Source organism: Coenobita brevimanus, chromosome 6 (genome assembly GCF_032717465.1).
Source record: "Coenobita brevimanus isolate Jiangsu-jjx chromosome 6, ASM3271746v2, whole genome shotgun sequence".
Lineage (NCBI taxonomy): Eukaryota > Metazoa > Arthropoda > Malacostraca > Decapoda > Coenobitidae > Coenobita > Coenobita brevimanus.
Window position 1 is genome coordinate 31,863,361 of NC_136959.1, and position 24,242 is coordinate 31,887,602.

The following is a 24,242-nucleotide window of genomic DNA, read 5'->3' on the forward strand; positions in this document are numbered from 1 at the left end:
CATTTCCTCCACTTATGTATGTTCTGCCACTTCTTCGTTCATTGTTTTCTATTGTGTGCTTTGCCTCATACTTCTTCCCATCCTTCCTTCCTCACGTTTTTCGTTTTCTCCACTTAAGTTTTCCCACTCTTCTCTTTCATCTCCTCCCTCGGTACTCTGTTTCTTTCCTTCCGGCCATCTGTGATTCAGTCTATTTTCCTGTGCGAAATCGTCCTACTGGTTTTCTTTTCTTTTCCATCTGCTTTTCGAGTTCGAGAGAGAGAATACTACCCACCCACAAACAGACGAAGCTACACACAATGAGTTTTATGCACTCCAGTACCGTAGTTCTGACCAACCGCATACCTGGCGCCGCCTATCATCCACCCACTTAATATAATGCAAGCTTTAAGTGACTGCAGTAACAAGCCAAATGGTGTCCTGTAATTCAGGGAACCATTTGCTACGTTAGGTGAATTTCAGAGGGGCATGTGTGGCTACGTGGAGAGACATGAGCAAATGAGGAAGTGAAGATGCGTTTGATGATGATGTGGATGATGTTGAGATGTCGATCATGTGGAGAGAATGAGAGAAAGACTAGGAAAATGTGTGTGAGTCAGGTGGAGAGGAGAAAGAGAAGGGGAAGGCCGAGATGGAGGGGTGAGGTGGAGAGCAGCGTGAGTGGGAGTGTTGAGGTATTGAAAGAGCAGCTTGATGGTGGGGGAGAGAATGATTTGGAGGTTTGTTGCCACCCCCCTCCCCCAGGATTTATAAATAGATAGACAGGAAGACTGACTGATTGAGTGATAGATAGGCGAATTGATAGATAGATTGGTTCATTGAGTAATTGATAAAGGGCAATTAATAGATGGATAGATGGATAGATTGACTGACTGATAGATGGATAAAAAGATAAATAGATAAATAAGTATACTAAGTTGTGAGCTAACCATATCAGCAAAAATAAGCTTGTCGGTCTAGTGTGATAAGTCGCTTCAGCTGGATGGTGTTCGTAAGTATTTCCATCCAAGGGGTGGCTCGGGAATACTGTACACATAATGGCACAAAGTGAGGCAGGATAAGAGCGAGGTGGTGAGAAGTGAGCCGCACCAAGTACCAAAAAGAGTATCTGCTTTAGGCATAACCAGACCTACGTTACCATGGGTACCCTGTGGCTTAGTGTTGGGAGTAAGTGTCTGTATGTTGGGAGTGCTGGACAGGCGAGTAGTTAACTGGAACGAGAGGAGGAGAGATATTAAGTTGGTAGGTGCGGGAGGGAGTGTGAAAGTGAGGACTACTTGTATGCTACCTTGTGTGTAAATTGGATGCTACATATAAATTTTATCACACCAGGATGGTAATGTCTGTCATGCAGTCAGAGATACGAACAGGAAACCATACGCTAATCAACCAGTCGGTCTAAGATCTGAATATTTGACTGCCTTGTAACATTAAACTTCGACCGACTGCTCTCAATATCGAATTACTTCATTCTTGCCTGATCCTTAACTCGTCCACCAAGTTTGACCTAAATAGAATCGGCGTTGTTACGACTCTGACATTTGACTTTTTCCCTGTAATCTTGGCCTTTGATTGTTCTCAAGGTCGATTCCCTTAGTTTCTGGTGAAAGTGATTAAGAATTCCTAGGTTAACTTTTCCATGTGACCTTGAACTTTGACCTCTTGTTCTCACGAATAATTAATAAACCTCTTGGCTAATCCTCAGTAATTCCTGGGATCTTGAATCAAATCAGGTGAAAATTGTCTAAGTCATTTTGTTCGTACACTGACTACCTTGACCTTTGACTGACTGCTCTTATAATTGATTCACTTTATTCTTGCCTTACCCTCAACTCTTCCACCAAGTTTTGTCTCAGCCGGATAAGAGCGGTTAAATCTGACGGAAATAGATCAAACTTTGACCCAACCCTGTAATTTAAAACGCTGACACAGTGTTAAAAAAAATAGTTAATTTCTTCTATAACCCTCAGTCATTTAACTAGGTTTAGTCAGAACTGGCTCTCTCTCTCTCTCTCTCTCTGACACACACACACACACACACACACACACACACACACACACACACACACACACACACACACACACCTGTCTTCGCGAGCGCGGACATAAAATAAAGCCAGGAGACCATTATCCTCACTCATCGAAGGTCATTATCTCTCCCGGTGGCACTCGCTTCACACACCCATTATCACAGTAACGTTCACTTCCTCTCTTCATGTCCGTTTCCCAGCAAACGACCCTGTCATAACTTATATCAGCAGAAACCTTGCAGTCAGACTTGACAGTGCCTCTCTCTCTCTCTCTCTCTCTCTCTCTCACGCACACACACACACACACACACACACACACACACACACACACACACACACACACACACACACACACACATACACACACACACACACTAAAATCGTACACTTCCCTTCTCCACTAACACATCCTTTCCTTCTCACGCAGAGTTTAATAACACACTAATTATAAAGACATCTCTCTTACTACCTCCCCATGTCTCCACCATAGCCTTCAGAACCACACACTCCCCATCATCACATACCCTGGTTACTGATACACATACACACTGTCACATATACACATAATCACACATGCACACAATCACCAGTTTATTGATCCACACTAAACACATACACACCCCACACCACAACGTCCCCAGTCTTCACGTCCCCCTATCCCCCGACCTGCCCTCGCCAGCACTCGGCCTCAGACATTAAGCTGCTCAGCATGCGAGAATTATGGCCCATCTCAGGAGTATTATCGCTCATAAATTCCCACGCCGTGTACGGGAGCGCTATTTCGTGTTAGTAATATTTCCTTGTATAACTATCTTCATTATCCACCGATATTGCATGGAAAACACACCTCGGGAATATTTTTCAGTGGAATACTATCATCCTGTATTACCCTCGGAATTTGTGATAGGTGTAAAATGTTGTGATGTACGAGCGTTTTTATCCAGTCATGACAGTTGACCCGAGCTAATAATATATTTAGCCCGGCGAGGGAGCCTTTCTTGTTCCCTCACCATTTTGCATACCGGTACTGTGAACGTTCATTTGGTGACATACATTGATCTTTCTTTTCATAAATTCAACCACACCGACGGAAAAAAAAACAAAAAAAAAAAACACGCACCCATCACGCTATACTCCAAATGTTTCCACACCGGTACCTATGAGTGAAGTGGCAGGTGCGTTGGGTCAATTTTCCAGTATGAGAAAGTGGTGTTCCACGTCTCTACGAATCAGTCGCCTTTCAGGACCCTTGAAATGTAATTCGACTGTGTGTAATAGAGCTGCTTGTTCATGTCGGGAGAGTTTAGGACAGCCATTCCAAAGCATACGTACTGTACACACAACATTTCAAGAATTTCACAAGGTGTGCCGTCTAACCTACGCAAACCATATACGGCATTTAATGATCCCATATTTATTGCTGTTACTCTTGATTATACAGGGGCCATGCAAGGTTCCGTACCTGTACATTGCTGTGGAAACTAATACGACGAGTTCCAGTCCTTTAGCAGGCTGTATACTTAGTCACCTATTCATTACCAAGGCCTTCTTTACATCAGCTGCTAAAGTACTTGGACTATGAACACTCCAATTCCTTTTACATGTTTACCTCTCTTTTCTATACAGACCAAGGTGATAAACTTTATAACCGGAGGATGCTTTGTTAATATTATTGTGACTAATATCACATGATATCATTTAACTTACCTTAGACCCCCCCACCCCCAGGCCTGTGAGTCAGGATTACCATCACGACTCACAGACATTGAAAAAAAAAATGAACGAAACTAAAAGCATCACAGTTACCATCAGTAGGCAAGCAAGAATTATTTGTATACATAAAATTTTAAATACTAATCCCTTCCCATCAGCTTCACTCCCATCTCTATAACCTGCTCTCATCATTATAGTATCCTTATCCTTATATATACAAGAACAGCCTAAAGGATATTACAAACCTTTGCCTCACTCCAGCACCAGCTCACAATTTTATCTACTTAAAAGTGCAGCAAAAAAATCCGTATAGCATCCAGAAATATATCTCCAACACCATACATACTTAACCCCGTCCATAATTCCCTCCCTTCTCGATGCCACATGTGTTTTGTAATGCATTTAATCCATAAATGTTATAAATACCTTGTAGTCAAGCAAGCACGCTTTTCTTTGGCCTACTATGAATAGTTGAGTCATGCGCCCCCTACATCTAGTAAAACCACCATACTCATCTTTCACAAGACATTCTGATGTATTCCTTATCTTCTCTATGCTTCTTCTTTATTGTACCATTCCTGTGACACCGCATACACCACAATAATATTTACTCAATTTGATCACCTTTACTTTTCTACACAGGCGCAGTCATTCCCTTCCACAAGTCCATGGGTACAGCTCTAGGCATCCTTGTTTTCGGGCACATATCCAAGAATATTTCATTCCTCTTTTTCCACAACATCTCCCCACATGTCTCTCCAGCATCCGATGCCTTCCATAATTTCAGCTTCTTCACAGCAGTAATCACTTCTATCACGTTCTCCAACACTACATCGGTCATTGCACACCACGACAACCATAAATGTTAGCCACATATCTACCAGTATTCTCGGTACTCCCATGCATTAACTGCAGAGATATTTCTTCCATTTAGCAGTCGTCAACTATCATCCATATATATATATATATATATATAGATCTATCTATCTATCTCTCTCTCTCTCTCTCTCTCTCTCTCTATATATATATATATATATATATATATATATATATATATAGGTAGAGAGATAGAAAGATAGATTGATATAGTGTACAGTATATGGATTTTTTTAACGCTCCAGCCAGGAATCTAACCCGAGACCTCTAGACAGAAGTCAACCACCGTTACCACTATACCATTCCGTGATAAAAGCAAAGCCTGACTTCTGTCTAGAGGTCTCGGGCTCGATTCCCGTCTGGAGCGTGAAAAACTTTCCACATAGTATATGTACTCACGTGTAGTGTGTTTCCCCCCAGTATATATATATATATATATATATATATTTATATATATATATATATATATATATATCTGTCTATCTGTCTGTCTATTTATCTATATCTATCTATCTATAATATTTTTGTATATGTGAAAATTTGTCTGTGTGTCTGTCTGTCTTCTATGTAAATCCATGGGGTGCATATAGAACTCCCCACACAGCTGTAACAGGTGTAAGTTTTTACATCGAATTTATATGTGTACATTACAGTTGGTAAAGTGGCGCCCCTGATGGCCAGCATTAGAACTAATTAGAAATAATCAAGTCATCATGGTGGAAACACAGCAGCCAATTACCGTATTTTTGTTTCAACAATCTCATTATTGGCTACAACAGGACGCATGGGTGGACAGGTATGTGGGGTGGGCAGGGCTGGTGGGGTAGGTGGGTATGGTTGGTGCGTGGATCGGTAGCTGGAAAGCAGGTCCATGGTAGGAATAGCTCCATGGGGAATATATCCCTGGGGAAGTGGACTCAAGGAGAAACGTGATTCACTGGGTAAAATGGAACCCCGGGGGCCTTCCGCCACAGGGAGTGGCCATTTAGGGTCCCAACTAACGCCGTTATGCACGATCATAGGATTGTACCCAGGCAACACCGGGTACCCCAGCTCTTCCTTGATAATTCAGTGCCGTCTTTTCAACATAATTTCTACATTGTAAACCTTTTTCCCGATTACTTTCCTTTATTTAGAATAATGTAATTTACTATTATTATGTGAATGACACTCTGGCTATAAAAACAAATGTGTAGCTCTGGTGATTTACTTTCACGGCTAAAACATTTTACACAGAATCTGACCTCGCTTGGTGCCGATGCTGGTGGATAATTGAATGTCAAATAGAATTCAGAGGGAAAATTAGTTTTATGAACAACAGGTAATTACTAGGGACGTGTCATGTGTGCAGCAGCCATTCAGAGTGCTAGTATTTGCAGCTGAGTTCAATGGAATTAATTACTGCAGATGAAAGGCACGTTGAAGGAAAGGCCGAAAGAGGGAATGAAAATGTGATTATCACCCAATATACTTGTTAGGCTAAAAACTGCACTGCGCAGTTGACCCTCGCGCAGTGTGGTGCGGTGAGGAGCAGTCCATTCCTTAGAGGCTAAGATACGAGTAAATGTGTGTGTGTGTGTGTGTGTGTGTGTGTGTTTTGGTGAATGCGTGGTACTTTCTTGGCTACCCGCCATTAGAGGGGAAACAGCTTAGGTATAGAGATAGATAGACGGATAGATAGATAGATAGGTAGATAGATAGACAAAAAAAAAAGAACTGCATCCTGGTAAATGAGACGAGTACGTGTGCAGGACTACAAGACTCTGTAGGGGATAGGTGACTGGGAGAAAAGGAAGACAGTAAGCCGACTACAAGATGAAGGGATAAAGGGGTTGAGCATTTGAGGCAGGTCGTGGAAGACGTCGTTACTGAGTAAAGGCGGATTTATTGAAAGTTAATTGTAAACCGTAATCGTCGCGGGATAATGGCGATGAACAGTGATGGATTAAATTAACTGAGGAGTATGAATGACTTACAGGATAAAATACATTGCCAAAATGGAGATATCAAAAAATTCATTGTTGAATGAAACTGAGGCAAAATGGAAAATATAATTCCTCGGTGAGGTGTGCAGCTTGGAGGGTATGCGTTGTAATATGACAGATAGATAGATAGATAGATAGATAAATAGATATAGAGAGAGAGGCGGGGGGGGGGGTAATTGGTAATAGGCACAGCAGTGTTTGGTGAAAAGGGAAAAGTTGTTGCCTTGCTAATATCATTGTAATATTGATCATGAAACCAGGATGAACACTAATAACACCTTTGAACAACACGAGAACAAGAAACGGATATAACAAGAACATTATTTTTGACAGTGAAGTTACTGACATGATTACAAAAAAAAAAAAAAAAAAAAAATGACATTCATTCCCTAAACGCATGCCAAATTTGTCAGGGGAAGTGAAACTATAAGCTGTGATGTATGAATCTACACTCCGCACCAAAGGATGAAGAGGTGTTGTATCCCTTCCATTTCTTTCATCTTTCTTCCAAGCTCCTTTTCAGCATGACGCTATTCCTGAATTTCATCACCACTCGCTTCAAACTTGGCACAGTTGTTCTTTGCGAGAATAGTCCTGGATACGTTCTTTTTTATTAATTTTAAGGCCTTTTCAGGTGATATGGACTCAAGGGTTAGACCATGTAATGAAGCAGAATTTGAGGTCCTTTGTTTTTGTATGGTCATTACCCATCATTGCAGATTGCGCCCCAGGAAGTGATGACAGGGTTTCAGAATGCTTCAGTCACTCTGTACTGTATCTGCATTATCGCTGGTCGAAAACTTGAATATTCTGCCATCACTTCCTGTGGCGACTGTGTACTATTGCTATGTGGAGACCATCTTGCATTCCCTTGGAAATGTTGGCAGGCTTAGTGCTATGTCCTTTTATTTTTTCCGCTCACTTATAATTCTAGTTGTAATTTTTAGTTGGTCTTGCCGATGTTACACTGCTGTTATTCTAATAGTAGTAGTAGTAGTAGTATGGTATCATCATCTTCATAATAATTTTTACCTCGCCCGGACGGAGTCCGACGAGGTATTGATTTGGTTGAATTTGTTTATTTCTTTGTTTGTTAGCAACATTACCAAAAAACTGCCGAATGAAATTACATGAAACGTTCAGGATATGTGGGCACTGGTCCCCAAAGAAAGTGATTAAATGTTGGAGGGTAATCGAATGACCTAGAAAGGTCAAAATCAAGGACACGGTTTTCCAAAGGGCTATACCTTGAAAACGGTCGAAGATAGATACTTACTTTTAAGAATATACAGGAACTAGTAGTATGGGCTTTCATTTGGTACTAAAACCTTAGACCTTGAATGACCTTGAAAGGTCGAATGCAAGGTCACGGATATTCAAGGGGCTATAACTCGAAAACTGGTTGAAGATAGAGAGATATTCACTATTATCAGCATATAGGAAATCCCATATGGATTTTTAATTGGTACCGTGACCTTTGACTAAGTGACCTTGAAAGGTTAAACTTAAGGTCATGGATATTCTGGGGGCTATAACTCGAAACGCGTTGATGACAGAGGTATTTACTTTTACCAAGATATAGAAGGTCTCATATGGCCTTTCATTTGGCAGCATGACCTTTGATCTTGAGTGACCTTGAAAGGTCAAACGCAAGATCACGGATTTTCAGAGAATGTAACTTGAAAACATTTGCGCCATTACCTTAGACTTTAAGTTTGCACTGCCACTAAATGGCAGAAACAAGCCAGTATTTAACAGCAATAAAATAACTGGTGTCGGGCGAGGTTGGTTGTGCCTGGCACTACTTGCTATGTATATTATTATTAAGTAGTTGGGGGGGAGTTGGAGAAACGGCTGCTTGACGACGAAAGACAGAATAACAAGGCTATTAGTTAGTGACCACCCCGTCCAGGATTAGTGTGTCTGGCTATAGGTAGATAAACAAATTAGAACCACGGTAACTGCCTTGGTGATAATGACAGGTGAAAGAGCAGTTAGTTGAGGTGTTTGATACAGCACACTGCTCTCTCTATCTGTGTGTGTGTGTGTGTGTGTGTGTGTGTAACCAAATTTCATTGCTCGCACTGAATATTTGTGGTTTAAAGTATAACCAAATTTCATTGCTCGCACTGAATATTTGTGGTTTAAAGTATGTTCGTCTTAAAGTGTTTCCACGTTTTTATTTTTTTTAAATTTAAACCTTAGAATTAACAATAAGCAAACCTAGGAATGTCTTTTTTTTAATACAAAGGAATTAAAAGTGTTTCTTGTGGAAATTAATTAGTTTTAGCTTTTAGTAAATAATATTATACGAGACTAGGAAAGAGGCAGAAAGGGAGCCAAGGGTTGAACAGTTGACATGCTCTGTGCACTAACCAGAAATTAAATAATACTCAAGGTACACGAATATTGAGAAGTGGTCCAAGGTGGGGATGATGCTTCACTATGTAAATCTGAACGCTTTGGTAATAAATCCAGTTCATCTTTTTTCGTACTGCCTCTTAGCACAATTGAATTTAGCATGAAATTTTCTACTTGCTTACTTTTCAATGCCTTAATCTTTTATCTAGGTTTTTATGTTCGAGGTGCATATTATTTTTAGAGCTGCCTCTACCTCTTTCACTACCAGTATTAAGAAATATGCATTTCGCATTATTTTAATCCATAGGTCCATACCACATTTTATATCGATTCCTCAGTTTACCAGGATGTATGTGTTCACTCTGTTATTCTTACACTTTTTTATCGAGCAGTCCCGTTTCTTTTTTGCACATTAATCATTCTACTGTATAGCTCCTTGACACGTCTTCCCTCTGCACGTGGAACAGATTATGCATTACTATTTGACGACCTACATGTGAAGAGGAGCACTTTCAATTAATGTTCGTTAGTGTCGAGGCAACGTTATTATTTCCATGTCCATGCAACAAACAGGCCTCCATGCAAACAATTTATTTTTTTTACGTTTTTTACGTTCAAGAATGAGCAAAATACAGGGTGACTCATATATAACGTTTCTCTTCCACTTAACCTGGCGATTTCCTGTGCATTGCTGGGACGCCTCAGTCAGCCTGATCAGTGTCTACCCTACATCATTAATTCATTTCTACTTCCACTTCCATGTCCCTGCCCAATCAGCAGACTAAGCCATCCTTGCGACACATTGCATACCGCCTGCTACGGTACTTGCGGAGAGCTATTTACGGATCACCTTGTTTTTTTTTTTTTTTTTTTTTTTTTTCAGCTTACTCAGCCCACACATAATTCAATAGAATGAAATTTGCGAGTTAGTGAGTAATTCCAGATGCTGATTTCATTAGCTGGGAAAATGATATATTCCACGGTGAGTAAACAAGGCCACAAAGAAGTAACAGATCAACAGACATTCATGATTACGTAATCCAGCATTGTTCCAGATGAAATCTCCCATGCAAATTAGGGAGTAACTATTAACAACACGTGCAAGTCATAACACAACCTTGGTTATTCTTTCCTCAATTTCATCTTCCTCCTTTGCTCTTTAGCCAGCCTCTAGTTCCTTAATGGACCCTTGTCTTATTCATCCTGTGTTTATTCTGCCTTTCCTCCCTCACCGTCTTCATCCGTCACTGCCCTCATGATCCTTACGTGGTTCTCAGTAGGTCCATTTCCTCAGCAGCCCATTTCCACCACTTGTTATGTTTTTTCTGCCACATCGTCTTTCATTATTATCTCTTGTGTACTTTGCCTCATCGTTTCTTCCTCCCATATTACTAACTCCTCACTTCGTTTTCCCACTTCTCTCTTTCATCTCCACCTTCGATATTCTTATTCCTACCCCCTTCCGTCTGTATGCAAAACCGTCTTTATTTGTTTCCCCTTCTCCGTTTCCTTCTTCTCCTTTCTGACTGATCCTGTTATGTCCCTTGACATTTTTCCCTCCTTTTCCACATCTTCTCAACTTCTACTTTGTTTTTTCCCTCTCCCTTCTACTTTCTGTCTTACTCTCCAACTTTGTTTGCTCTCCTACTTTTCTTCTCCTCCCTCATCCATTTTTCCTTCTTCTTTCTCCTCTGCCTTCCCTCTCCCTGTCCACAAACCCTGCCTTGTCCTCCTCAGGGTGTATCCATCCATCCTGAGAGATTAGTGCTGTTTGTCTGGAGCGGGCGCATGAGGTGGGGAGGTGAAAGGAGGTGAAGAGGAGGGGTGAGAAGTGATGACGAAAGAAACTGAAGTATAAGGATGAACAAATGGGTAGGAGATGAAGGACAGAGGACTAAAGAAAAACAATGAGCACAGAAAAACTGTGGAAAGAGGAAGATGAAAGAAAGTTGGGAAAGACCAGAAAAAAGCGAAATCAGAAAATTAATAACGGGTAAGAGAGAATCACAAAACGACGAAAAAAAGGAATGTAATATCAAAGCAAGAAAACAGTGGATGGTATGAAAAAAATTTAGGAAAATCAAATACAAGAGAAAGGAAGAGAAACACTGAAAGGCTGCAAAGTGGAGAGAGGGAATGATGGTGGTTAAAAGTATATATTATCGTGTAGGAGCAGGAGGTTGAATGATGATAAGTAAAAAGAGGAATGTAATATCTCTGATGGATGAGAAATATCGAAAAATGTGTGGAAAAGAACACACACACACACACACACACACACACACACACACACACACACACACACCATTCTTTTCACTCCTTTTCCCACTCCTAATTTCGTCAGAACCACAAAATTATGCTTGGTGGCGGAGAGGGGATGCGGAACTAATTAATGAGTGTTAGCGTGACTGCCACCTCCCGACGCTGTTATGCTGCTGGTAATGAGTTGGCAAGGCGCTGATGAAAGTTAGGCTGAAAGAAATGAGGGAATTCGCAAACATAACACACAAAGAGGAACATCAGTATTATCGTTATTATTCCAGCAATGATAAAAATGATGAGTTACTTCTCTCACAAGTAGATTTTCCTTGGGACAGTATAATTACTTCATAAAAATAATAACGATAATTTTCCTGTGTACTTAACTACCTGTGTCAATGACCAGAAAAATCGAGAGAAAGGTCACTGACAAATTGAAAAAAAAGAAAAAGAAAAACTGAGGTACATAATTGACAGTACAAGTAAATCACAGTCTAAATCAATCTGCGTAGTTTCTCAATCACCATATTAAATGTCCTATATTTAAAATCATTATGTTCTTGTTTTATCTTTATTTCTCTCTCCCCTTTCATTATTGTAATAGTTATCTCGTTATCTTGCTCCATCCCACCTTTGTTCCCTGACCGATACGTATATTATCACATTCCAACCGCCTTCCTGTTAATAATAAACCACCACACCAACTACTCTCCTTGCCACACTATCACCACACCACCTACTATCCCTACCACATTGCCATCACACCACCATCTCTCCCTGGCACACTACCACCATCCCACCGACTCTGTCTACCACACTACTACCACACCACCTAAGCTCTATCACACTACCATCAAATCACTTACTCTTCCTACCACACAACCACACCGCTCTGTACCACACTACCACCATACCACCAACTCTCTACCACACTACTACCACGCCACGTACTCTCTATACCACATTACCGCCACACCACCTATTCTCTCTCATAATAGCAATGTAAATAGCTACTTCAGAACCCTTCAGCATTTCCGTCAGCAGCCACACCTAAATACACAATCACCATCTGTAATAATTTTCCCTTCACCACTTTCTTAAACCATTCTCATAATATTTCACAGTTCCCTGGAAGATGCATTAGGGAACCTGTTAGTATAGTTTCCGATAAAAAATAAACAAGTAAGTTGCTGCGTCAATCCTGTAACCATCGCCTCTGTTTTTTTTTTTTTATTTTTTTTCCATCAAACAACGCACACGTCATTTATAGAAAGAGTATTAAAGAGAAATTGCAGTATGGCTTAACACATGCGACCCTCAGTCCTTGGTCATTCCACCCTTGCTTTACCGTACCGCTGTTACTGTATTTAGCATTCTATCTGACAGTTTTGTGATATGCAAACTATGCTTTGTCAGCATTCCTCTCCCGTCTAGCGACCTTCCTGATCCCCTAGTTTTTCTTTTGCTATAGTTGAGCCCTTCATGAACCACAGGCATCGCAACTCTTACACACACACACACACACACACACACACACACACACACACACACACACACACACACACACACACACACACACACACATACACACACACACACACACACACACACAAAAGATGTTTTTTTCATTCATTACGTGTGTGTGGCAGGAGTCCACAGGAAACACTTAGCTTTGGCTGTCCTTCTATAGGTGCCCAGAGAGAGAGAGAGAGAGAGACACACACACACACACACACATACACACACAGACAGACAGACAGACAGACAGACAGACAGAGAAAAAATCCCCTGTTTTAAAACACGCATCCGGCTGTAATTTAATTCTTCTGATTAAGTGTAGAACTTTCAGGCTGGATTCAATTAGCGGAGGCAGGATTTTGATGTCTTTTGGGAGGCCGAGAATGATTTTGCTTTTTCCACTGAGATTTTATTTTGGAATTAAAATTTTGGCTTCTCATCGTTTGCTGTGTTTTTTTTTTTTTTTCAGTGTTGCTGTTTGTTGGGCAATTCCTGTTTTTTTTTTTTTTTTTTTTTTTAGGGGTTGTGTTCGTATCCTTGCTTTTTCTTGGCTGTTTTTATTTTCACTGTAGACTGCTGTTTGATAGACATTGGAAGATTGTGTTATTTTGCCTTTTTCTTACTGGGTTCTTCAGTTATTTCTACTGTTCTGGTTATTATGCGTCACTTTGAAGAGCTTTATAAATTGATGTTTTGCTTCATATTTTGTAAACTAAAGTGGGTGTGATTTATTTCTGAACTTGCAGTCTCACATCAGTTTTCTGACCTGGAACCCAGTGAAGACGTATGCTCTGAGACTAACATCAACTTTTTTTCTGATCTCAACTCATTCTCAGATACTGGAAGTAGGTACTGTCACAATTCAACACACTTTGAACGTTTGATGTCGAGTCTGATGTGATGCGATACAAGGAAGACTATCTGAAGGTCTCCCATTGGTTACTATTGCACATTGCACTAGTCAGCTGGGTCTTCTTGTTTTTAATGCCAGTCCTTTACAACATAATTATTTCTGTCGTCACGAAAGCTGCTCTGGCACCAGAAGTACATGTGTTCTGCATACCCCAGCTGCAATTCTAAGAGGAAAGAAACCACCTATAGGTAGATGGAAAGCTGACGACTGGGAGAGCTGGAGCTCCTGTTTCATCAGCCTTCGGGACTAGCTTCTGACCATCCCTCATTAAGTGAGGAGAATCTCAAGGAGTCATTTGGTTATATATAAACATCAAACAACCAGTTGAGAAGATTGTGCCACTGTTTCATGCAAACAGGATTTTGTGAAACTTTTCATAAGACGGCAGACATCCTTACTCCAGTTTCTTGTAAATGTTCACCAGAGAAATGGGAAATGACATCCCTGAGTCAGACATTGTTCATGAGGATCTGACATTAGAGAAGGTTTGGTGTACCAAACCAGAGGTGTGTGAAAGGTTAGGCAAATTAAAAGCCGATAATTTCCCAAGTACTGATGAGTTTCTTCCAAGGGTCTTGGAGGAAATAAATGATTAGGGGGCCTCTTACCAGGGTTCTATTTTAATCTCTGGCCACTGGATAATTTCCATCAAACTGGAAGAAAACAAAATGTGACCCCATTTTTAAAGAAACGGGGCTCATCTTTGTCCAGCAAATTACAGTCCAATTACCCTTCCATCTGTGGTAGGGAGGCCATTGGAAAGGTGCACAGCTGTAGATAGAACCGTAGATCATTTCGGACTTCCAGAAGGCATTTGATAAAGTACCTGGCACAGAAGGTTGATGGCAAACATTCATGCAAGCTGGGAATTTCGGGAGAACTAAGAAGTAACTGCGTGGATTGGAAAACTGGCTTTGTGACCGGTGCCAGAGAGAGTGTGTAGCTAATCGGGCAACCCTCTTACTGGATATCAGTAACAAGTGGAATTTCCCAGGAGTTAAGTTCTGGAACCAAGATTATTTATCATTTACACTAATGATATACAGTAGATGTACACATCGTCAGAGCTGGAAATGCAAAATTTGCAGCCGACACAAAGCTAGGAGGTAAAGCTTTATCATGAGGGAGGATAGAAGAGCTACATAAGGACTTAGTAAATATAGAGAAGTGGTCTGAACAGTGACAAATGCCGTTCTAGCAAGACAAATGCAAGGTGATCCACATCAGTCATGCAAATCCAAAAACCAATTATTCCTTGTTAGGAAGTAAGATCGGCGGCACTGACTTGGACACAGACCTAGGTGTGCTAATCAGAAGTGACCTTAAGTTCTCTAAACTTTGCATTTTCGAAGTAAAGAAGGAGAAAATACAGAGGATCTCTAGGTTACGTAAAGAGGCAGTTTATGTAGAGACACAAGTGAAATTGTACACTGCTACAAGCACATTTGTATGGTCCCATCCGGAATAGATATAGCAGTTCCTGGACACCGACTCCAAAGAATGGTAGTGCAAGGCTTAACACGGGAGTCCAGGATCAGACCTACTAAACTGGTCCCATCCATCAGGTACACTTGCTCCAAAAAGTATGGGTGCACACTTCGCCATACGAGGCAGTCTTACACCACAGACGATGGCTTTTGCAAAATGTCCAATGATTCCACGCCACGTTGGTAAATTTGCTTTCCTGACTTTGCTTTACACCGCACTGTCTTGTGACTCTTCGTAGTCAGTATTGTTGTCCATATGAATATTCGTAAATGACAATTGATTAACATTCTTGGAACATCGCGAGCTTTAGCGTTCATTGACATCATCGTCTCCCTCCCGCGCGATACTTTTGTTAGTGTACATGAGCCTGTTTTCGCCAGGAACTTGGCGTTGAACGGACAGTTAAGTGAGGTTTTCAAAATCCTTCATAGATTTAAAAAAAAAAAAATACATTGAAGCTATCAGCACATGATGTTTAAATACCAGCTCGATGAAAAACCATGGGTGAACGCTTGACCTGAAGCACTGCCACCATGATAAGTCAGTATTGTTGTCATATAAAATATTCAAATGACAATTGATTAACATTCTTGGAACATCGCGAGCTTTAGCGTTCATTAGAGATATCTGCATCGTCTCCCTCCCGGTCGATACTTTCTGGAGGTATTATACATGAGCCTGTTTTCGCTAGAGACTTGGCGTTGAACGGACAGTTAAGTGAGGTTTTCAAAATCCTTCATAGATAAAAAAAAATACATTGACTATCAGCACATGTTTAAATACCAGCTCGATAGAAAAACCATGCGGTGAACGCTTGACCTGAAGCTTACTGCCACCATGATACATTAGACAGTTTCAAAACATATAATATCTCTAGTATATATATTTTCAGAACTGGCCACCAGCACAGGTTGTGGACATTTCCTGTAGGTAAAGCAGTTCCAAGGCTAGATAAGACAAAGTTTCTGTTCGACCCTACTTATTTTTGAAACTTTAAATCCCCTATATCGCCTTTACTTTAAGAGAGGATAGGTTTACAGATTGTGAAGAAGTGGAATAAAGTTGCTCTGGGACTTGTTTGTTATGCACTTATCTCAGTTTTTGAACCACTCTTACAACGTTATCCTTTCAGTGTCAGGGTGCAAAGTAAATACTGTATACTTCAGCATACAAAAAATAAACTTAACTTCTTGTTGCTTTTCCCTTCCTACCTACCTTCAGAGAAGTCTACACTCATTGTTGCTTTTTTTTTCCCTGCCCATCTACCTACCAGTCTACACTCCTTGTTGCTTTTTTCCCCTGCCTGCCAATCCATCCAGCCTACACTCCTTATTGCTTTTCCCTGCCTACCTACCATCCAGCCTACCACTCCCTTGTTGCTTTTTCCCTTCCTACCTACCATCCAGTCTACACTCCTTGTTGCTTTTCCCTGCCTACCCACCTTCCAGTCTACACCTGTTGCTTTTTCCCTGCCTACCCACCTTCCAGTCTGCATTCCTTGCTGCTTTGTCTGCCTACCTAGCCTTCCAGTCTACACTCTTTGTTGCATTTCTCTGCCTGCCTACCTTCCAGTTCACTCCTCCTTGTTTGCTTCTTTTCCCTGCCTACCTACCTTCCAGTAGATTGTACGCACTTCAGTCGAGCAGGGTAGTACTCCTAAGGTGGATGGAGAGAAGCTGAGATGACAGGGAGAGCTGAAAGCTCCCATTTCATCAGCCCTCGGGGACTAGGTCGCGACCATCCTCTGCTTTGATGAACTTCTTCAGTGTCTCAGTAACACAGAGAGTAGGCCAGCATGCTCTCCAATACAAGTTTCTCTAATTATCAACACCAAACTACATGCACAGTACACACTACACTTCACATTCAAAATTCAGCCAAAATGACGTCGTTTAAGCAAGTCCCGGAGTCCCCAGGGGGGGGGGGGGGGAGGACCATAAATGCCCCCATCTTTCGCCCCTCTCCCGGTGACGACTCGAGCTGCCTCGAATCACTGTCTGACTCTCTTCTTCTTCATTTCTGCAAATTCGCTGCTTTTCCTCTAACTTTCGCTCTGTTGAGCACCACCTCTCCTTCTCTAAACCTCACCTTCTTTTTCTAACTGAGACTCAGCTGTCTGAGGCAACTGACAGCAAACCCAGCACCCTTTTCTGTATCCTCCTACTTTTCTCTCTATACTCATTTCTAAAGCCAAAGGTAGATGGTGTAGTATATGTATGCAACGACCTATCTTGTTCTCGTGTTCCTGAACCTCGATTCTTCTGAATTCTCTACACTCTGGCTTCGGCTTTCCTGTCTTTCTCTGACTAAATACATCTGCGCTGTTTAATTATCTCCTAATTCTACTATCAAAAATTCTTGTGACTCTCTTTATTTCTACGATGGAACACATTCTATCCATTTCTCCTTTCTCCGGAAATCTCCATTTCTAGGAGATTTCAATGTTCATCACCACCTTTGGCTCTCCTCTCCTTTCACTGATCCACTTGGTGAACTAGCCAACACCTTTTCTATCCTTTTGACCTAGAGCAGCTTACCTTTGTACAGCACCCTACCCGTATCCCTGACCGCATTGGAGAGAGTTCCAACATATTTGAGCTCTTCCTTACTACTAATCCTTCTGCTTACACTGTTAATCTTTTCTCTCCGTTGGGCTTCTTCAATCACCAACCTTATCACCTTAACCTGTCCTATCAGCTCCTGATATGGCCTGTGGACCCTCCAAAGAAACATCGTCCGTGGCACTTTGGAGCTGCGGATTGGGAGGCCCTCAGGCAGTAGTTCTTTGATTTTCCCTGAAATTATTATTGCTTATGATTATTGCTTCCATGGCCGGGAGCCATCATGAGTGTGCCTTGTGCATTACGGAGGTTATTCTCTCAGGCAAGGAAGCATACATTCCTCTCTCATATCCTCTGACCCCAATGCAAGAAAGCCTTGGTTTGAATCACGCTTGTTCTAATGCTGTCTGCAACAAGGAGAGGAGCCTATAAAAGGTACCGGAGCCAACCCACCACTGAATCACATCTTTTATACATTTCTGCCCGGAATCATCCTAAGTCTGTTCTTCGCTCTGCTAAAATAATTTCATCCGTACTAAAATGCTCTCCAACTCCCCAACTCCCGAATTCTTCCCGCCCCTTCTGGCACCTTGACAAACACCTTTCTAACAACTTTACCTCATCATCCTTCCCTCCTCTTTTCCACTCTGATGGCTCTGTAGCTATGTCTTCTACTGAAAAGCAGATCTGCTTCGCTCAGACTTTCTCCTTCAGTTCCACCTTAGACGATTCTGGAGCTGTTCCTCCATAAGTTCCCCACTCTGGACTTCCTCGTGGCTGACATTAAAATTTTCTTCAGCTGATGTATTTTCTGCCATTCCTGGCACTCAATACTAATAAGGCATATGGGCCTGATGGAGTTCCTCCTGTTGTTACAAGAAAGAACTGTGCTTCTGTGCTTACACCCTGCCTAGGCAAGCTCTTTTGCCTTTGTCTATCAACTTATACCTTTTCCTTCTTGCTGGAAGTTTGCTCTCATTCAGCCAGAGTCCCAAAAGAATGGTGACCATTCCCAACCCTCTAACTATCGTCCAATTGCTTAAACATCCTGTATCTCAAAAAGTTTGTGAGTCAATTCCTAATAGAAAATTTTTAGAAACATCTTTCCTCTGTCACAAACCTTCTTTCTTGATCACCAGTATGGAGTTCCGTCAGGGATGCTCCACTGGCTATCTTCTCACATACCTTTCAGACTCCTGGTCAGCTCCTCACTTTCGGGACTTTGGAGAAAGCTTTGCCATTTGCACTTGACACCTCCAAGGCTTCCGATCGAGTCTGGCATAAATCTTTAATTTCCAAAATGCCCTCTCTTACGGTTTTCTATCCCTTCCCTATCTGTGCCTTCATCTCTAGCTTCCTTTCTGGTCACTTCTGCTAGCCGCTGTTATGGGCGGCCACATCGTTCTTCTCTCCTGAATCTATCAACAGTGGTGTTCCTCAGAGCTCTGTCCTATCACCAATTCTCTTCCTTTTATTCATCAATGACCTTCTAAGCTGTACACAGCTAACCCTATCCACTCTTACACTGATGACTCCACCCTTCACCTTTCCATTTTGGTTCCCGCAACGCCCATCTCAGCAGTTACTTCGACAAACAAGGGATGAAGCGATGGCACACCTAATGTCTGACTTAGCTCTTATCTCTGACTGGGGTAATAATAATATGGATTGTTTTTAATGCATCAAAGACTCGGTTTTTGCACCTATCAACCCAACAAAATCTTCCACAGGTATACCCACTAATGTATAATAATATTCCCGGCTTAATCCTGCATCATTGTTGAACATGGCAGGGTTTCATTTACTCGGGACTTATTTTGGAAAAATCATAGTATATCTCTTGTAAAATCTGCTTCCAAGAGATTAGGTGTGCTAAGCCGAAACCTCCGTTCCTTCTTTACCCCTGTATAATTGTGGACTCTATACAGGAGCTTTATCCGCCCCTATGTGTGAGTACAACTCTTATGTCAGGGGAGGCTCCCCACATACAGCTCTTCTCAATAGAGTTGAGCCAAAGGCTTTTTGACTCGTGCTTTCTCCTCCTCTTACTGACTCCCTTCAACCTCTGTCTCTTCGTTGCACTGTTGCATCTTTATCTCTTTTCTATCGCAGCTTCAATGGTCACTGCTCCTCTGAACTGTCTGCATGCATTCCTCCACCTCTACGACGGGCACGTGCACCCGTCTAGCAGCAAACTCTCATCCCTTTTCTCTCCAGCTCTCTAATGCAAGAGTTAACCGTTATTCAGTCCCTCATGTATGCAACAGGTCAACTCTGGAACTGTCTCCCTCTGTCTGTATTTCCTGCTTCCTATGATTTCCAGTCTTTCAAACGCAGTGTGTCCAGGCATCTCGAAATGATCGGATCTTGAATTTTGACTCTCTTTTTTATTATTTTTTGTCTTGATAGGAACAACAATTGCGGACTCTGGCACTGCCTTTGGTAGTTCCTTCCTTGCATTAAAAAAAAAAAAAAAAAAAAATCCATGTTCCCTTCTCTGCCTACCTACCTTTCAGTCGACCCAAGTCCCTACCTATTCACATTCCAACCTACATAATTATCTCCATGCCAACTTCCTGTGTATCTACCTCACTTTCTTCTTACCTACCTCCCGTCCACCCCGCCTGCCTACTTACATATCTTGCTGCCCTACTTACCTACCTATCTTCCTACTTTCCTCCCTGTAACCTACCTTATTACTTTCCTTCTTGCTTAACTATGTCAACAGCAACGTGCCTACCTGCCTGTTTACTTATCTACCTACCGTCCTGTCACACTTCCTACCTACTTACCTACCTACCTACCTACCCAACTGTGCTACTTACCTACTTCCTACATGCCTTCGTACCCACCCATTCATTTCTCACCTGTACTATGGTCATGCCACCTGATATTGATTTGATATTCACTGAAGACGGGCATGTGATAATTACTGCATTACCTTATGTTCACGCCAGTCAGCTCTCACGCACCTGGTACTGTGGGATGCCATCGATACTGTTTAGAATTATGGTGAAGATAACAAGAGTGTGACAACTTCCTGGTGTTTCAAAAGTGGAGACAGTATTAGGCCTACTTTTAGAACATGAAGTCTATACTGTATCAACGTTGCAACAGCGACAAGTATGGGCGCTCCCAGCTGCTATACATCATATTGTCAAGTTGCTGACTCTTTGCAAGCTTATGTGTTTATTTCATGTTTCAGTAATCTTGGCGGTTGTTACATAATCATTTACCGACAAATATATTTACATAATTCGGTTTCCATTTCCCACTTTATACTCAGCAGCACTGACACGGTATACAGCACATTGATCCAGACAGCGTGTTATCACTTGTGACCACACCAAAAGACAGTCACGAAAGGACAGTTTTTTTCTAAACCTCAAGTTTCTTAGTGTTTTCAGGCAAAAGATTTGGCAGGCTTTCACACTTCACGAATGAATAAAGTATAACACAGTCCTACGAACAGAATCTACTCTCTTCACCTCCCGAGTGCTGTGATCGGTACCGAACTGTATAAGGCAAGTTTTTGCTGTGTATATCCTCTCCCAGCCCGCGCCCTCCTTACCCCCTTTGCACACACGCACTCTCACGTTACCAGTGTATATACATCAACAGCCTGGCGGAGTGTGCCACCAGTGGTCTATCATTTTGTATAGCATTAATGACACACATATATCCTTGATCTTTTTCCAACCATAAGCCAGGACTGTGACCTCAATGAGGAAACCTTTGTCATCAAGATGTTGGGAGCAATGTACGACCAATCAGAGCTAATCACAATAGTGGTTGTGGTGAGTGTATTTTTGACCGGCAGAGGAGTAGTGGCAAGTGGATTTGGCCAGCTGTACCATCCATTAGAAGCTTCTAATATGAACCCTCACTTTATTTCAAAGTCACAATTTAGGTGATCGATGCGAAAAAAAAAAAATGCTGAAAATATTTCTTTCCTTAAATGTGTGTCGTGGTGTAAAAAAAGAAAGGAAGAAGGAAAAAAAGGCCAAAAAGCTAGCAAAATTGTTCCTCCCAAAAGGAAAGAATAATAACAGAGAGCCAAATTCAAGCTCCATTCATTTCGAGATGCCTGGACACACTGCGCGTTTCAAAGACTGGAGATCATAGGCAGTAGGAAATACAGTTAGAGTAATTTAGTTCCAGAGTTGCCTTGTTGTGAGCATGGAAGAAAGTTAAGGAAGTAATGGTTTAAAACTTTTGCATTAGACAGTTGGACAGAAATGGGATGAGAGTTTGCTGCTAGACGGGTACTATGCGACCGCCGCACTGGTAGAGGGATACAAGCACACAGTTCAGAGGAGCAGTGGCCACTGAAGTAGTAATAGAAAAGAAGAGAAAGGAAGAGAAGATTCAACAGTGCGGCAATGAGACACGGGTTGAAGGGAGCCAGGAAGAAGGAGGAGAGTTAGACGAAAATCGCTTTGACACAACCTTGTTAAGAAGAGGCTGTGCACAGGAGCGGAAGACAAGAACCCCTGCATAAAGTCAACAACTGTGTAGGAGTAAAGAAGACATGGAGTCTGCTTAACACACCTAATCTCTTAGGAAGCAGATTTTACACAATTAGTGTCGACTTTCGAAGATAAATCCCTAGAAGAATGAAACCCCAAGTATGTTCAGGGGTATTACAGGATTGAGTTAGGATGTTGTTAACAATGAGAGGATACTCCTACAGAAGATTTTAACGGGTTGAAAGCTGTAAAAACTGAGTTTTTGTTGCATTAAAAAGCAACAAGATTACTTTTACCTCCAATCAGGGATACGAGCCGATCCAGACATTAGGATTTGCCATAGCCTCATCCCTTGTTTGTTGAAGTAACTCCTGAGATAGAACACAGCGAGAAGCAAATGGAAAGGTGAAGGTGGAATCAACAGTGTATGAGTGGATAGAACATCAGGGTAATTAAACCCACTCTCCCTGAAAGCGATGAGTATTGTTTTACCCGACATTGTGTGTGTCATTCTGTCTGTTAGTGTCTTAGCAAAATAACTCAAAAGGTTTTATCAGATTCAAACCAAACTTGGTGGAAGGGTTGAGGGATCTTCAATGGGGTTTAAGATAGTAAGAATTTCAAAAGCAAGATCACACAGCAAAGGTCGACTGAAACAGTCTTGATAGGATTTTGACCACTTGGTGGGAGGGCTGAAGGTATTTCAAAAAAGAAGTGATTCCATTTTGAAAGCAAACAATCTAAGGGCATTGTCACAGGTGCGATTGTCAAACATTCAATAGTTTAACTTCTAAGAAACAGGTTTTATTCGATGTGAACCAAACTTGTTGGAAGTGTTAAGGGTCAGACAAGAATTATCAGATTAGATTTCAGAACAATAGGTCAAAGGTCAAACTCACATGGTAAAGTCAACTCGAGCAGTCTTCATCAGATTTGGATCAGACTTCGTGACAGAGCCTGAGGGTCGAGGAGCAATGGTAAAATAATTCAGTTTAACAACAACCGGCCCAGCGTCAACGTCACAGGGAAAAGTCGAATGTTCGATCCGCTGAGCAATGGTTGGGTGTGAGAAGTGTTACAGTGAGCAGCAGCATTTCCTTACGTTCTTTGTCAGAAAACTAAATTGCATCATAACTGTGAAGTGTTGGGTTACGCTTTGTCCTCACGTGTCCAATCGTTCTTTGCCATTGTACTTTCAACTGTGGCCCTCTCTGACAATGCACTAAACTCCCACGTCCTCAGTGCTGCCCTTGTCACCTGTTCTGTGTACACATTATGCGTTTGTTCCTCTGAATCAGTCTACAGTCACATAATCTTGCCATCCAGGAAATCATGGCTCCTGAGAATGATGGCATTCCAGTTGAAGTACTGAAATGCCTGAAGGAAAAAAAATGTGATCACTTCCCCACCTGTACAGACTCCTCATAAATTGTAGAAGGAAAGTAACTGTGCTACAGAACATGCACGATGCAAATCACATAACTCTGTACTCAGGTAAATGTGATCGACAAGTGTGTTATATACACATGGGAATATAAGTCTCAAGAGTTTCTGGGAAAGTGTTTGCCTGAGTGTTGATGGAGAGGATGTATAAATTCGAAAGACAAAGTTGATCCTGCATCTCAATGTGAATTTCATGGCAACAGATCAAAATTGGACGTGCTTTTCCTTCGAAGGCAAGCTCAAAAGAAATGGACCTTGTGCTCAATGACTGAACTAGCTTTGAACACAGTCAACCGGACGGAGTTCTGCAAATTTCTTTTGGAAATATCATGTGTACAAAGGATCCTACTTACTCTGTGCCTAGCTCCCAGAAAAACATCAAACTCAGCGGATCGGCGTTCGGATCATTTGGTAATTCAGACTGAGTGAAACAAGTACGCATGATGTCAGCAATTCCAAGAGTATCCACGAGCTATGATATGGGTGGCACCAGGTGAGCATTTTACCCCAACCAGCCCTCCAAAGCAAAAGCTTAAGTACCCCAGCTAGTTTTGGGGCCTAATACACTAGACCGCAAGGCGTCCAACTGACAATATGGATATCACACAACGTAATAAGCCTATCTT